A 17,642-nucleotide genomic window follows, 5' to 3' on the forward strand; every position below is an offset into this window, starting at 1 on the left:
GTCGCTTGATGATGGAAGCAATAATTCAGTTGAAGTGTCAGACAATGTTTCGCACCAGCGATCACGCAAGTAATTTGCCGATAAATGAATTTTATGCAGGCAGATATTTGGTCAAATTTTCAAATGTGTCCCAAAATTGGATACGATATTTTGGTGGAGTTTTTTTTGCCTCGACTAACTCGACCGGCCAATCAAAGCCTATATAAAAGGGATATAGGAATACTAGTCCACAGAGAGAATTATAAGGATCTATTACCACCACTCTTCTCTGCTACAATCTTCTCCGCTACATTCTTTACTTCACTGCTCTACTCTATTCTACTCTACTCCTCTCTACTTTATACTGCTGTACTCTACACCATTGTACTCTACTCTACTTCACCTCTACTCTACTCGACTCCACTCGACTCTACTCTATACAACTGTACACTACACCACTCTACTCTACTCCACCTCGACTCGACTCGACTCAACTCGACTCGACTCTACTCCACTTTACGTTATACTACTGTACTCTACACCACTCTACTCTACTCCACTCTACTATACGCTTCTCTTCTCGACTCTACTCTACTCGACACTACTCTATACTACTGTACTGTACACCACTCTACTCTACTCCATCTCGACTCGACTCGACTCGACACGACTCGTAGGGCCGTAAAAGAGTAAAGTTTAGAAGGAAAACCGGCGTAGGGACGTAGAAGTGTAAAGTGTTAAGTTAAGAATTAAAACGTAGGGCGGTAGAAGTGTAGAGTTAAGAATGAAATGCACTAAAGTTTAGAACGAAAACGTAGAGCCGTAGAAGTGTAAAGTCTAGAATGAAAACGTAGGGCCGTAGAAGTGCAAAGTTTAAAATGAAAACGTAGAGCCTTAGAAGTGTAAAGTTTAGAATGAAAACGTAGGGCCGTGGAAGTGTAAAGTTTAGAATGAAAAAGTAGGGCTTTAGAAGTGTAAAGTTTAGAATGAAAAAGTAGGGCCGTAAAAGCGTTAAGTTTAGAATAAAAACGTAGATCCGTAAAAATGTACAGTTAAGAATGAAACGCAGGGCCGTAAAAACGTCAAGTTTAGAATAAAAACGAACAGCCGTAGAAATGTACAGTTTAGAATGAAAACGTAGAGCCGTAAAAGCGTTAAGTTTAGAATAAAAACGTAGAGCCGTAGAAATGTACAGTTTAGAATGAAAACGCAGGGCCGTAAAAGCGTTAAGTTTAGAATAAAAACGTAGAGCCGTAGAAATGTACAGTTTAGAATGAAAACGTAGGGCCGTAAAAGCGTTAAGTTTAGAAAAAAAACGAAGAGCCGTAGAAATGTACAGTTTAGAATGAAAACGCAGGGCCGTAAAAGCGTAAAGTTTAGAATAAAAACGTAGAGCCGTAGAAATGTACAGTTAAGAATGAAAACGCATGGCCGTAAAAGCGTTAAGTTTAGAATAAAAACGTACAGCCGTAGAAATGTACAGTTTAGAATGAAAACGCATGGCCGTAAAAGCGTTAAGTTTAAAATAAAAATGTAGATCCGTAGAAATGTACAGTTTAGAATGAAAACGCATGGCCGTAAAAGCGTTAAGTTTAGAATAAAAACGTAGATCCGTAGAAATGTACAGTTTAGAATGAAAACGCATGGCCGTAAAAGCGTTAAGTTTAGAATAAAAACGTAGATCCGTAGAAATGTACAGTTTAGAATGAAAACGCAGGGCCGTAAAAGCGTTAAGTTTAGAATAAAAATGTAGATCCGTAGAAATGTACAGTTTAGAATGAAAACGTATGGCCGTAAAAGCGTTAAGTTTAGAATAAAAACGTAGATCCGTAGAAATAATGAAAACGTATGGCCGTAAAAGCGTTAGGTTTAGAATAAAAACGTAGATCCGTAGAAATGTACAGTTTAGAATGAAAACGTATGGCCGTAAAAGCGTTAGGTTTAGAATAAAAACGTAGATCCGTAGAAATGTACAGTTTAGAATGAAAATGTATGGCCGTAAAAGCGTTAAGTTTGGAATAAAAACGTAGATCCGTAGAAATGTACAGTTTAGAATGAAAACGTATGGCCGTAAAAGCGTTAAGTTTAGAATAAAAACGTAGAGCCGTAGAAATGTACAGTTTAGAATGAAAACGCAGGGCCGTAAAAGCGTTAAGTTTAGAATAAAAACGTAGAGCCGTAGAAATGTACAGTTTAGATTGAAAACCTATGGCCGTAAAAGCGTTAAGTTTAGAATAAAAACGTACAGCCGTAGAAATGTACAGTTTAGAATGAAAACGTAGGACCGTAAAAACGACAAGTTTTGAATCAAAACGTAGAGCCGTAGAAATGTACAGTTTAGAATGAAAACGTAGGGCCGTAAAACCGTTAAGATTAGAATAAAAACGTAGATCCGTAGAAATGTACAGTTTAGAATGAAAACGCAGGGCCGTAAAAACGTTAAGATTAGAATAAAAACGTAGATCCGTAGAAATGTACAGTTTAGAATGAAAACGTAGAGCCGTAAAAGCGTTAAGTTTAGAATAAAAACGTAGTTCCGTAGAAATGTACAGTTAAGAATGAAAACGTAGAGCCGTAAAAGCGTTAAGTTTAGAATAAAAACGTAGTTCCGTAGAAATGTACACTTTAGAATGAAAACGTATGGCCGTAAAAGCGTTAAGTTTAGAATAAAAACGTAGATCCGTAGAAATGTACAGTTTAGAATGAAAAGGTAGAGCCGTAAAAGCGTTAAGTTTAGAATGAAAACGTATGGCCGTAAAAACGTTAAGTTTAGAATAAAAACGTAGAGCCGTAGAAATGTACACTTTAGAATGAAAACGTAGGTCCGTAAAAGCGTAAAGTTTAGATTGAAAAGGTAGAGCCGTAAAAGCGTAAAGTTTGGAATGAAAACGTAGAGCGGTAGAAATGTACAGTTAAGAATGAAAACGCAGGGCCGTAAAAGCGTTAAGTTTAGAATGAAAAGGTAGAGCCGTAAAAGCGTAAGGTTTAGAATGAAAACGTGGGGCCGTAGAAATGGAGAGTTGAGAATGAAAACGTAGGGCCGTAAAAGCGTAAAGTTTAGAATGAAAAGGTAGAGCCGTAAAAGCGTAAAGTTCAGGAATAAAAACATAGAGCCGTAGAAATTTACAGTTAAGAATGAAAACGTAGGTCCGTAAAAGCGTAAAGTTTAGAATGAAAAGGTAGAGCCGTAAAAGCGTAAAGTTTAGAATTAAAACGTAGGGCCCGAGAAGTTTAGAGTTAAGAATTAAAACGTAGGGCTGTAAATCGTAAAGTTTAGAATGAAAACGTAGGGCCGTAGTCGAGTCGAGTACAGTCGAGAAGAGTAGGGTGGAGAAGGGTAGAGTTGAGTCAAGGGGAGTAGAGTCGAGTCAAGTCAAGTAGAGTACAGAGTAGAGTCGAGACCAGTAGAGTCGAGTCGAGTTTAGTTGAGTCGAGTAGCCTACAGTAGAGTAAACTCGAATCAAATATAGCAGAGTAGAGTTGAGTCGCGTAAAGAAGCGTCCGGAAGAGTAGACTCGAATAAAGTATATTATACTAGAGTAGAGTAGAGTAAAGTAGCGTAATAGTATAGTAGACTCGAATCAAGTATAGTAGACTAGAGCAAAGTAGAGTACAGTACAGTAGAGTACAGTTGAGTCGAGTGGAATAGAGACGAGAACAGTCACATAAGCTTATATTAACGTACAGTAGCGTGGCGGAGACGAATAAAGAAGTGTTGAGAGTAGAGACCAGTTCAATCGAGAATCGTAAAGTAGAGACGACTAGAATATTGTTAGTAGAGTAGAGTAGAACAGAGTGTAATCTTACTAGTAGAGATGAGTTCAGTCAAGTGGCGTACATGTACGTAGATGCGGGAGTAGAGTACATGATAGTAAAACAGATTCAAGTGGTGTCCAGCAGAGTAGCTAAGGGTACAACAGTTGGGTATTCACGTATTGCGTCGAGTTGAAAAAAGTTGTAATGGTGTAGTAGAGTTGAGACGAGTTGAGAAAAGTTGTTATGTGGTATATTTGACTTGAGAGATAAGAGTAAAAAGTTTACTCGAGATGATAAGAGTAAAGATGTGATGTTAGTAGTTGTGTAGAATTGAGAAAACCTTTTATCATGTGGTAGGGTTCAATCAAGATGATGTGAGAAGAGTTTTGATGGTCTAATAGACTTTATTGTGGTTGAGAGTGAATCGAGTATAGTTGAGTACTTACAGATCAACCGGAATGTTACTAAAACAGGACTAATAACGTACAGAATAACTTAATGTAAAGGAAGTCGAGCTAGTCGAGATACAGAAAAAACTCCACCAAAATTTTCTATCCAATTTCGTGCCAGGTATACAAATTTTCCGTTTTTGTACAAAAATATATTTTTTACGCTTTTTGCGAGGTATAATCTAAATTTTTAAGTCTTTTGCGTTTGATAGCCGGGTGAAACTGGATGTATGGTTTACCCATCTTTACATAAAGTTGATTTTAATCGAAGCCGAAGCGAAACGACAGGGACGACTAATTTGTCACGCCAACATGCATGTTTGCGGCTCGCTAAACATTGATTTAAAGTTTGTGAGCCTTTTATATTTTTATTTTTATGGCTTTTTCCCAACGATTAAGCGTAGCAAAGCCCTTATTGAAAACATAACTACAGAAGGTTTTAATCTGCACAAGTTAAAAACAATGTAATGTTTTTATTGACGTCGACTATTTGTTCAAACAAGTGTTTTGCAACTTGAGCCGCAAGAATCGCTGGAATATTCCCGCTGCAACTTGTATCCTTTAAAATCACTGAGTTCGGATATCGCCATGACCAGGAGCCCATTACTAGTAATGGGCTCCTGCCCATGACTTTGAAACAACATGTTTTGTTTCTCCTCAGCTAGCTAAATCGGGCCGAAGTTGGGAACTTCAGGTATCGAAATTGACAATTTGATTCGCTAACTCGCAACGTAATTGGAAACTCGTAACAAACTTCCAATTTCCCAAAAAAATAACATATTTCCACGTATTTATCTTGAAAAGACGTACACAAAAAAGGTCATTCCGGGTTTTAGGATTCCAGGCTTTCTTATCCGGATTTCCGGCATTCCGGGTTTTAGGACAACCCGTTTTCTTGCTGGCTGGCAAAAGCTGGCATAAGAGTCGCAACACTTCTATCTGCATTGCAAACTGTTTTTGAGCTTTATCATCTTATGACAAAATAGTTGAAGGACAGAATGGGGAAGCAAATTCTCAGTGTTCTCAGCTAGTTGAAGAGGAATTACAGAAACTAAAGAAGAATTCAGGTCGCGAAGTGAATGTAAGTTTGTCTTCGTCAAGCGAAACTCACTCAGTTGAATTTCAGGCATATTCCGAAACTGCCAGTTCAAACACTTCTAATGGCACCTATTTCTTTGCTACTAATAGAATTTTGAAATTTCCTTTTCAAGCAAAGATTGTTTTGAGTAATTTTGCAGTTTTCTGCTGAGTTTTGTAAACTTTTAAACCTAGTTTTCAATCAGAAATTAACGCCGACTCGCAATGGCAGTGTTAAAGATATCGCTTACTGTTTTTCATTCCTTAACTAAATGCCCTCTGAAATTATTAAAAAAGTAATAGAGTTGATGTTCTTCCAGGGTGTAAATAGTCTTGGTTTTCATGTTACGTCATAAAATCCTGAAATCAAAATTTACTAGGCCTGCTAAATTTTCATTGTTATAAGGCGTAAGATAGACTAAAAATATATATTTTTGCAAATTTCCATAACGATTATCATAGTGTCATTTGTTTTTAAACAAAGCATTTTGAATATTTGAACTCTCCATCGTATGTGACATCAAGCTCTGTGCCTTGTTTGCTGTTTTGTTTAAAAAACAGTTTTTACATTTTCAGCAGATTGAACATTCCAGATATTATAAGTTGTGTTTATGTGAAAGTGTACAAAAGTGTAGTAGCTTATGAGCGAAAGTCTGATTGTCGCTGTTGTAAACAAAATTGAGTACCAGATGGTTTTCTCTTTAACCATATTTGTGTCCCTTGGAAGGACACAAATATGGTGTCTCCATACTAAGCTTAATAAATTTGTGTGAAAGAGTTAGGAAAATAACTCGCGAATGGTACAAAAGACAGACCTGAAACTTGGAGAAATTGTTAACCTATTTATCGGCTATAATATTTGAAATTCATACATGTAGCTTCTGTAGTTGAATGATTTCGAATTTATTTTTTGATTGTGTGACAATGAAAACCAGCAATGTTTTTGGCCCTGCACTCAGAGCACAAAAACAAACTTTATGTACTACACATGGAAATTTAGTGAGCCACCATAACAAACATGCATGCAGTATTAATTTTATTATAAATAAAAAGTTAAAAGATTTCCATATATACCTGAGCAACTGATATCACTGACCTGACTGTGTTTCAAGCTTAAATCACAGCAATCATGCTCCTGGCAACAATGCCGGAATCTGAAACGAAAGAAAGAAACTACATAAATAAAATTAAGGATTTCAATTATTTAATTTCTTTAATGTCAAGTTGTTCTACACTGACCATAGATTGTTATAAATGGAAAATATTAATTGTTAACAACATTCCCAAGAAGATTTTCTCTACATTTAGGTAAGTCTCTTTCCATTCTGAGTTTCTATTCCAATTTTGAACTTACAGCAAGGCGCCCAAATGTGTGACCACTTTTAATTTATTCACATTCTTTCGTGCAGATTTAATCCAATCAGAAGTCAACTGCAAGCTATCCACGGCTTTTGATTGGATTAAATCTGCACAAAAGAATGTGAATAAATTAAAAGTGGTCACTTGCTGTAATTCCTGAAACCACTGATCAGTTTTCTGGCAAATGATACCATATTCTAGACCAAAACTCTCCGATTTCTATACCCATTTCCAAGACTAAACTGCTTCAAAGCCATACCCTTCACGGCGCCACATACCTATAGCTCATATATGGGAGTAATCCCCACCCCAGGGATTACATCACTATTGTGGTTCAATTTTACCCAGGTTGGGGGTACAATTCGCGTCCCGCAACGCGGGACGCGAATGAGAGGCGGCTGTATTTGCAGGCTAGGGGTACAATCTGGTCTCTTATTTTCTTATATACATCATCATATATTTCCATACAACAAAACAAAGGAAACTACCAAAGCTTTTGTATACCACTCTGCAGATGGACAGTAAAGGTAAAAAAAAAAGGTAAAGACTCTGTGTCCGAGCCATGAGGCTCATACAGCCGGAGCTTATCCCGGTTTCCGTAGCATTAAGCGACTAGGAGTATTGCTACTCCCCCCTGGATGGGATGCTAGTCCATCCCAGGGTTACCCGCCAGCAGTAAATTCGCCGGTACACCTGGGTGGAGAGAGGCACTGAGAGTAAAGTGTCTTGCCCAAGAACACAATGCAGCGCCCCGGCCAGGCTTCAAACCCGGGCCGTTCGACTCGGAGTCGAGCGCGCTAACCATTAGGCCACCGCGCCTCCCACAACCTGTACATGTAGCAGGGACAAAATCATACCATGTACACACACAAGAAAATGTAGCACAAATACGTGTAAAAATAACAAATAATTTTAAATGAACATAACAAGGTTAAAAATCCCAACTGGCAGGAGGCAGACCAGTTAGCTATATACAAAGCGTGGTCGAGGATTTGAACTCGGGACAACCGAGAAACAAGTCCAGCTAGTGGCAGGGGCAGGTCTTGAACCGGGGACCTTCGGTTTATAACACCAGCGCCCCAAACCACTCGGCCACGCTTGCCTCCACACACTCAGAGCTTCTTTTTCCTTTGCTAAAGTTTTTTAATTACTTTGTGTAATGAGTTCCTAGTGTTGAAATTCTAGCATGTTTTTGAGTGTTTTAGCATGTTAAATCACATGTTAAGCGTGACATTGAGCACAACTATAGAAACAAAGGGTTTAGCGTGGAACCCTGGCGATTTGAACTCTGAAGGGAAACGAAAGGCAGCTTGAGTTACGGGGTTTTTGAATTATTGGGGATTGAATATTGAATTTGCCAATTTAAAAATTGATAGTTTACCGATTTGTCAGCACTGCGTGTAAGTACTTTCATACTGTTATATGGGTACGGGCGAATTTACTGGCCCTCAAACACAACAACTTAATTATTTATAACAACAGATGGATCAAAAGTTGCTTTAATAACTGATCAATCAGTGTTCAAGAACTGTATATGAGTCTTGCAGCATATAGCACAATGATAAGACAGGCCCAGGGGGGTACTCCGGCTTGTAAATGACGGGGATGATCGAAGGATTTTTTTGGGTTTGAAATTTTCGATTCCGGGATTTTTTTGGGTTGGAAAATTTGGCAAGTATTTTTTTGGGTGACTTGATTCAAATAGGGGATTTTTTTAGGTATTAAGAACAAACTAAAGTGCCTTGGCGTATTTATAGTATAATGAATAATCAAACTCGAGCGTTTTTGCCCCTTCTGGCAATTTAGGGGTAATTTGACAAGGGATTTTTTTCAGGGTTATTTTTGGTCCAGGGATTTTTTTTGGGTAATGTCGGAAGACTAAGGGATTTTTTTGGGTCCTGAGTTTTGCCTCCATTCGATCATCCCCATCATTTACAAGGCGGAGTACCCCCCTGGGAAGACAGGCCAATCAGTTTCAAATAAAGGACTGGGGGGTCAGGTTTATAACACCGTAAACTGACTTGAACAACTTTTGAATTAACTCTAAAGGACTGGTGACTTTGCTCAGGCTGCCAAAATGTCTGTCACAAACAACAAATCTTTTCAGAGCTACCTTCTTGTGTGCCTTAATCCTTACGCTTTACACAATTGACATACAATGTACAGGCTTGGCATGTGTCAAAATCACACATGATGAAATGGCACAACTGAGCGGAGCCGCCAAGACTGAAAACAATTGATTCAATAGAATAATGATTTACAGTGTGGCACACATGCCGCTGAGCTAAGCATCTCAGTAGATTTATTTTGTGGCACAATTGCCGCTGCATCACAGCCTGTGGTTCCAAAATAAATCTACCGAGTGGTTTAACTCGGTGGCAAGTATGCCTCAAAACCTATATACCAAATTGTTTATATGGGCTGCAAGTGTGCCACGAAAGAAATCTATTGCTGGTTTTCACTGTCACGCAATCAAAAAAAAAAAAAAATTCAAAACCATTCAACTACAGAAGCTATGAATTTCAAATATTATAGATGATAAATAGATAAACACTTTCTCCAAGTTTCGGGTCTGTGCGGTGTACCGTTCGCGAGTTATTTTCTGAACCTTTCCATGCAAATTTATAAAGCTAAGTATGGAGCCGCCATAACTGTGTCCTGCCGAGGGACACAGTAATGGCCGCCGTGATGTCAGAGAAACCATCTGGAACTCAATTCTGTTTACAACAGCGGCCATCCTTGGCTAAAGAGCTAGTACACTTCCACATAATCACCACTGATTATATCTGAAATGTTCATTCTGCACAAAATGGAAAGGAAAGGCCTTTTTTCAAACAAAACAGCTTTGTCACGGCACTCAGCTTGATGTCACATACGACGGAGAACTCAAATATTCAAAATGCTCTGTTTTAAAAACGAATGACACTATCGATCTGGAAATTTGCAAAAATATTTATTTTTAGTTTATCTTTCGCCTAATGACAACGAAAATTTAGCAGGCCTAGTGAATTTTGATTTCAGAATTTTATGACGTAACATGAAAACCAAGAATACCGAGTTGTCTGCTGTTTACAATGACTGATCAGGAGTGAGGACGCGCTTTCTTTAACATGACTCACCAAAACAGCATTACAAATGACAATTTCCTGTTGTGATGTATTCACCAGATATCGCACATACATTCCTAAGACTTTGATAAACCATTTTCAACATTAAGACTAGTTTGAAATGAGAGTAAGTAAAATTTAATTTGTCAATTTGATGTGTGCGATGTCATGTGCTGTGATTCCATGTGTGTATATGCATTTAAACGAGGTTGATAACATGAAAGTATGGGAGGCGCGGCGGCCTAATGGTTAGTGCGCCGGACTCCAGATCGAGCGGTCCGGGTTCGAGACCTGGCCGGGGTCATTGTGTTGGATTCTTAGGCAAAACACTTTACTCTCATAGTGCCTCTCTCCACCCAGGTGTATAAATGGGTACCGGCGAATTTACTGCTGGGGGGTAGCCCTGCGATGGACTAGCATCCCATCCAGGGGGGAGTAGCAATACTCCTAGCCGCTTTATGCTACAGAAACCGGGATAAGCTCCAGCCTGATGAGCCACTTGGCTCGACAGCAGGCTTTACCTTTTACCTTTACCGATAACATGAAAGTGATGCATTTTTACTAACTCCAAAATCTCCCCTGGTGACATATGCAGGACACCCAGTATGTGTACAGGACACCACACAAAGTTAGGAATGCATTCTCCTTTGTCGATCATAATAAATAATTACTTTGCTATTATTGCGGTTTTCACTGAAATGTGAACTCTGACATTCGATCCTCAACCAACGGTTTACGCTTTTTGCTGCCGTCAATCAACTTAGCGGACCTCTCAGGAAACAGAAGCTCACTTCAACCAGGTCAAAAGATCACAACTCTCAGTTGTGATTGGTGGATTTCGATCCATTTTGTTTTTGTTTTTCATGGTTCGTTTGCTGTCGCCGTAATTATGATTGACGGCAGCGAAAAACGCATTCGTTAGTTGGATTTTGATTTCAGAGTTCGCATTTCAATGAAATCCGCAATAAAAATTAAGTGTACACGCACAGTGTAAATAATGTACACTGCAAAATGAAATTTAACAAAAACTTTAAATTTAGGTGGAAATGTAGTAAGCCACCATTTTTTTGGAAAACATACAGTATATAAACCCTTCATTTTTTTTTTCCTAAGTGGCCCTTTGGCCACCAACTGCTCAAGTTTGGTCGCCAGTGAAAAATTTTAGTCGCTAAATCAGGCTCACTCTTTCAATCCCTTTTCTCAATTTTAGTCACCAGGCTGACGACTTCAGTTCCAATTTAGTCGCCATGGCGACTGATATGGTCTTAACTTGGAGGGTTGGACTTTAATAAAATTAATGTTAAATGATATCCATACCTGAGAAACTGATAATGCTGCCCTCTTTGTTGCAAGCTCAACAGCAATAATCATGCTTTTAACAGTGGAATCTGAAATGAAATAAACAAAACAAATTCTTTTTAAAGGATATAGTACCAATGAACCAGGTGGTAACTTAACCTCACTTACTGTAACTCAACTCTCCTTTTAACTCGATTTAGAAAGTCCTATTTGCACTGGATTTGACCCCACTAAAAAAGAGAAACAAACTGCATTCGCGTGTCACTTCATTTACCGTAAGTGATGTTTTGGTCTGCTAGTTATTCAACTTGTGTGGTATATACTAATTAAAAACAATTATTCACCTCAGTGTTGGTGAACGTGGTAGATATTTAGTGGCCGCTTCGGGCTCGGTAAATATCCAACACTATTCACCTCCACTTCGGTGAATAATAATTTATTGTTAGATACATGTATCACTGTTCTGCATTCAATATTATCGTTGTTACAATTATATAGAAGTTGATGTGATGTCTCACGACTTTACCGTTTAAATTAAATAAAGATGTAGAACTGGTACTTTCCTTTGTCTTATATTCATTGCCATAAACCAAAACAAAAGAAAATACCAAATTGTACCAAGGGTATGTAAATATGTACTGATCAAAACAAAACTTCAAAACCCCCTCCTCCCCCAAAAAGGCAACACTCAGGCAACCCAAGAATAGTTGAACTTGACAAGCTTTGCTCGTGAAAATTCCCATCCCCAAGTCCAAAATAGTGTTCAAATAACCAGGCTATAATTATGATGGTCACACTTGGCAATGAAATTACCCTTCGGCCATGCATCAGGATCCGGCCCTTTGCCCACTTAGGGCTTATGGCCATAAGTCAAGTAAGTCATGCATCAGGACATAAATCTAAAAGGGGAAAAAATGTCTAGTAGAACACAAGTGTCCCCCCTATCCCCCAGGAGGGACTCCCATTTCAAACAGATAGGAATGCTCGTCGAAAATTTTGAATGAAACCCCTAAAGGAGACCAATCTGACCGTTACTCATGTTTTTTTTACCCCTTAAAGATATCAGTTTAGAGCATTTTAAAACTGATACATTTTTTTATATTTTTTTGTGAGCAACCCTAAACGAGACCTTGATGGCTAAAAGTACCGGCATTTTGCCTGGAATAACATAAGAGAGACCAAAATCCGAAATTTACACCCCTAACTGAGACGACGAGCATCCCCCTTTCTTTCAAATGGGATTCCTCCTGGGCCTATTACCCACCTGATGACAAGGAATTAAACAGAACAAAAGTGTATTTCTTTTTACTGTATTTCTGACTTAATTTAATAAAAGCTGTGTCTCCCAAATTTTGGTCTGAATATTTATAAGGAACGTTGAAGAAAGGCTAATTTTAGCTCAAGGTCCTCTAGTTCATAAGTGTTTTGGAACCAAAGAGACTGCATTTTGTTCAAATAAAGAATTCTATGGATTTAATTCAAATGTTTATAACATGAAATTGCAACTAATGAAAATAACAGTGACTTAAAAGATGCTAGACGTGCAAGAACTGACAAAAAAATCATCAAATGAACGCACTCTGCTGAGGCTGAGATTTCAGTCCAGCTTCCAAAACAAATTTTCTTAAAAATACGTCTGTGATTACATGAAGAAAGTATCCCGGGCCGAATTACAGCTCAAAAACCGGGCTGCAAATCTCAGCCCGGGCAAACGGGCTGAAAAACCTCATGTAATCGCGTTTTCAATTTGAGCCCGGGCTGACAGTGAGCTTGCGGATGCGCAGTGGTGGTTTTCAACGCGGTCGGTATAAAACGCAGACCATGCAGACTGCAGACCGTGCAGACTGATTTTTTTCCTTCTTTTTTCTTCTTTTTTTACATTGTGTTTCACAAAACTTTTCACGAACGGTTTCCGAAGTTCGTTTGAAATTCGCGAAGTTGAGAAGAAGTTCTTCCAGTTTGTTTAATTTGGTGAAATGAATCCGTTCCCAGTACAGCAAAAAGCAATCCCAAGTCCAGTAAGGCAGGACATCAACGGACTAAAAAGCAAGGCTGCCCCGAAAAATTAATGGTTTGTGAATGCATGGTGAATGTTACAACTGAGGGCCTGATTACATGAGCCGGGCTGGCCCGGTTAGCCGGGCTGACTCGGTTTGCCGAGATCTCGGCACGTCTGTTAAACACAACAAAAATCAACTTCGCGATTACATGACAACCGGGCCAGCCCGGTTTGCCGAGATCCCGGTATCGCAATGCCGGGATCTCGACTTGCCGGGCTGAAAATTTTCCATGTAATTGCGTTCACCGGGCCAGCCCGGCTAAGCGGGCTGGCTCTTCCGAGCACAATATCCGACGAAAAAATCAATGCTACTCCTTCTAAATAAGATGTACAGGTAAAGTAACCCATCCAGCTGCATAAGTGCTAAAATTTAACCACCAAATTGCCGGAAGAAGGTGATCAAGATCATTCGTGCTCTGATCATTTAGCTGAAACCGGGCTGAAAGTCATCTCGGCAAACCGGGCCAGCCCGGCTAACCGGGCTCATGTAATACCGGGCTGAAAGTCATCTCGGCAAATAATTAGTTAAATAATTAGTAATTTTGCTGATAAAACAATTGTCACTATGTGTTTAAGGACTAAAAACGTCTTGTTTTAATCTTCAGGGTTTTTTGCATGGGTGGAGGTGGTTGGAGGGGGGCATGGTATTTTGCCCACGGTGGTGGGTAATGCAATGAGGGGGGCCATGAAAAAACACACCAAATAATATGGGGGGGCTTCCAAAAAATGCAAGGGAAAAAATCTAAAATCAACATAGCTCCCTCTCTACATAAATTGAAGGACCGAGAGCAAAAACAACACATCAAGTTTTGGCCAAATTGAACATTGTCACAAACAACTCCAAATTTCGCACGCAAGTTCGTTTACGTGTGCTAAACATTGATCTGTATTCAAATTGGCTGGATCTAGCTTCGTTGTTCAGAAATTACGTATGCAAAGAACAAAGGCATTTTCCAAAGCTTACGTTCTCCACAATCAGCCAGCAGTATGAGTTTTTCCACACATCGCATGTAAATCTTTCCTTCTAGTGTTATTTAACTGTCCGGGGAGGTTGAAAAATGTGTCAGAGCCATGTTTTTAGTTTCTATGCTGCCATGTTGAGGATTCGCTTTAAGAAAAGGACTGGACATTTCATTGTGACGCAATGTCATGTGATAGATGTCATGTGATCTGAGAGGAAAGAGAAAAAAATGGCCGTTTGTTCCTGAAAATCAAAGCCTTTGGTTAGTTTTAGCGTAAGTGCGGCTGCCAGGTGGTTGAAGGACATCATTAAGTCTGAATACCCGTAAGTTAACAGCATCGCTCGAAGAACTGAGGGATGTTCCTGCCTTTGTTTCGTACAACAGCGCTGTTTAGCGCTCCAGAACAACGTTGCACAAACCAAGGTAGTTTTGAGCCAGGCAGAATAAGCCTAAAACGAGAGTTTCTTGCCGGGAACTTTGTCAACGCGAGTTTTGCAGTGTCCGCTTGGATGCTGCCGCGACAAAGTTGCCGAGAAGTGACCTGGTTTTAGAATTATAAGATATTTGTGAGTGCCCGGAGCGCTACCTCCCATCGCAAATTTGTATTCACTACCTCATTAAATATGCACGTATGGATCGGTCAAAACATGCGTGCGATTTTGTCTTTATTACGCGCGCAGGGTCTTGTAGATTGTGTGATGTAATAATGTAAGGATTGGAGATGGGAGAGCGAACAGCGCTTTACTGAAAGCAAAAGCAAGATGTAATTGGAAAACCAGCACAATGTGATTTTGCTCGCCATGCCATTTACTTGGCGTTCCTTAAATAAGATCAACGGTGCACGTGTCACAGAAGTTGAGTGTTGTGCAGGCGCTTTATCGAGAAAACCTATCAAAATAGTGTTGCCCCAAACAACAAAAAACTGCTAACCACAAGCAGACTGCAGTGAAAGCTAACTGCAAGCAAACTGGAGTGAAAGCTTACGGCAAGAAAAGTGCGATCTTAGGGTTAAGGCTGACTAAGATCTTTAGCCTAACTTGAAACGCTAACCCTAACTTGATTTTGTAACCCTAACTTGAAATGCTAACCCCAGCCCTGAGCCTCGGGGTTCGCTTTTGCCTTAGGGTTAAGCGCTTAAACCCTAACTTGGAACGTTAACCCTAACCTTAGGGTTAGAGTTGTTTGAGTTATAGTTTGATCCTTAAAACGTTTGCTGGTTTCATTGTTTTAAGGAACAAAAGGGTTCCTTTGTTTATCGTTTGTCAAAGAAAATTCCTTAATATGCCGCCAGCAAAAACCTTGTCTTTTTGCATGTGTTATTTTTTCAAAAAGGAAGGAAAGACTAGCAAAATTAAATACAGGGCAGTGTTGAGCACACGTAAACGAACTTGCGTGCGAAATTTGGAGTTGTTTGTGACAATGTTCAATTTGGCCAAAACTCAATGTGCTGATTTTGCTCTCGGTCCTTTAATGATAAACCCTCCCTAACTGAGGTTGCAGAACCCCTATCCATACCCTCGTATATTCAAACAGAAAAATTCCCAGAGACAACAACACCCCACCAACTGCCCCCCCCCCCCACCCGCCGCCACTTCAACATGGCGACTTCAACAAAAAGTCAAAGATCTCTTCGAGATACCAACTATTTTGCATGAAGTATGAATAGAAGGTTTATCCTGGGCATTGTTGTTCGAACATATCATGGAAGAATTCAAACGTCTTTTAAAGAATTTTAACTATTGTAATAGTTTCTTTGTACTTCAGTTCAAGCATTTTTCTTTATCTTCGCTAAGGAAATGCTGTATTTGTCAGTCGCGACGGCTGGGTGCTTTGCGACTCATATACTGTGGCTTGGTTAAAAATAGTAAACTTTGTCGTTGGCCTTTAATCAAAATAGTTGTTTCCTTTCGAGTTAAAAAGATTTCAACTCGGCTTAATGCTGGGTTCCCAATAAAGGTTACGCAGGACAGAGTTACCTTTTGTCTCGTCACGCAATCTCTACCCCACATTGAGAAGTAAATTTTTGTTTGGATATTGCCAAAAGCCGCTTCTCCTCGCATTATTTTTTACCTTACAGCTACACATGCCATTTCTAACGGCTACATTTCCAGTAAAAAAGTTGCTGTTTATTTTTCTAATGGCAATGCATTTTAATGCATCGCCATTAGAAAAACTTCTAACAGAAGCAAAAATTTTCAACTTTTACTGCTTCACCGGAAGTAGTTTCACAACAGGCTACAAAAACACTTGTAAATATCACTTCACACCTGCATTGAATGATGTTGCAATTCTGAATTGTGCGACTCAGCAGAAAATAATCAATTGTCACGAAATTAGATGCCTTAGGTTAATTATTAGCAACGCTTTAGTGTGTGAAAGACTTGTACCAGTACAAATTTGCGTTCTTTTAAAAATCGTTTAAAACTGCGTTGCCTTCATGCACTGAACCACTAACATTCTCAATTGGTTATTTCATGTATGATTTGGGCTAGTCAGGTTTTTAAATTGTTATATAAGGCCCAGGCCAAACGTCAAACTTCACATGAGACGAACCTAATGCAAATCAGTAAAAGCTATTGTTTTTGGTCATTTGCATTAGGTTCGACTCATGTGAAGTTTGACGTTTGGCCCAGGAACAACGTTTGTAAATTTGACAAGTCACGTTTTTTTCTACGAGATCGAAAGTGTTGACGCACTACTATTGAGTGAGACGCTTTGATCACCCACAGCGGAAAGTAATCCCTTAAGAAAATAAAATATTCCCTTGAGAAATTAAAACAGTCCCTTGAGAGTTAACAACTATGTGCGGAATTCGGTAAGAGAGTGACAAGCTTCCCCACTATATCTTTCCATTTTGCTTTTAAACAAGCAAAATAGTCGATAAAAATGTTAAGGTTGCTTAGGGCCAGGCCAAACGTCGAACTTCACACGAGACGAACCTAATGCAAATTAGTAAAAGCTATTGTTTTTGGTCATTTGCATTTAGGTTCGACTCATGTGAAGTTCGACCTTAGTTACACTGGAAACCACTCAATATGAAAAGAAACACTTACCGGTATTATTACACACAAAACCATAAATAGATTAAATGTGGAACTGAATTTCCTAATAAAAGCTTACCTACACTCCGAACTACTAAAACTCTGCAACACTTGAGTTCTTGCACATGCACAGATCACTCTGCTCCCCATCTGTTTGTGAAGAAATCAGCGAATATAGTAAATGATAAGCAATGATAAATAGTAAATCATTTTTTCATTTTCACGGTTATATGACGGAAACAGAATAAGAAACCCCTCTAAAATAATTACTAACTTTTAAACCCTGTGTTTTTCCAGCGCTTATCCAAAATGGCAGAATTGTCCTTGCAAAGAATGCTGGTAAATTCGTTACACCTCGCGCGTGACACACGCGAGTGGATGGGGGCCAGTTAGTAATGGGGGTAAAAGGGGGTCCACGTTTCACCAGAATTAAATAGCCATTTCACGATTCACGAGGAAACTAAAATCGAAGTTCAGTTTCTTTGAAAAATTTTATTGTTATTGCTAGCATACGGCGTCCGGCTAACCGATTAAACCTCGGGGGAACTCCCGGG

General features: G+C 39.2%; 1 long non-coding RNA gene across 2 annotated transcripts in view; it reads right to left on the reverse strand.

Annotated features, from left to right (window-relative positions):
- LOC144638891 (uncharacterized) overlaps window positions 1–17,399 on the reverse strand; it is a 91,807-nt gene extending 74,408 nt beyond the window's left edge. For both annotated transcript variants that reach the window (XR_013568032.1, XR_013568033.1), the window contains exons 1-4: window positions 17,363–17,399; window positions 17,168–17,238; window positions 11,045–11,115; window positions 6,358–6,415 (exon numbers count right to left, since the gene is read on the reverse strand). This is a non-coding gene — a long non-coding RNA (uncharacterized LOC144638891). The remainder of the gene's footprint in view (window positions 1–6,357; window positions 6,416–11,044; window positions 11,116–17,167; window positions 17,239–17,362) is intronic.
- Between the last annotated feature and the right edge of the window lie 243 nt (window positions 17,400–17,642).

Source organism: Oculina patagonica, chromosome 14 (assembly GCF_052425735.1).
Source record: "Oculina patagonica isolate OP01 chromosome 14, crgOcupat, whole genome shotgun sequence".
Taxonomy (NCBI): Eukaryota; Metazoa; Cnidaria; class Anthozoa; order Scleractinia; family Oculinidae; genus Oculina; species Oculina patagonica.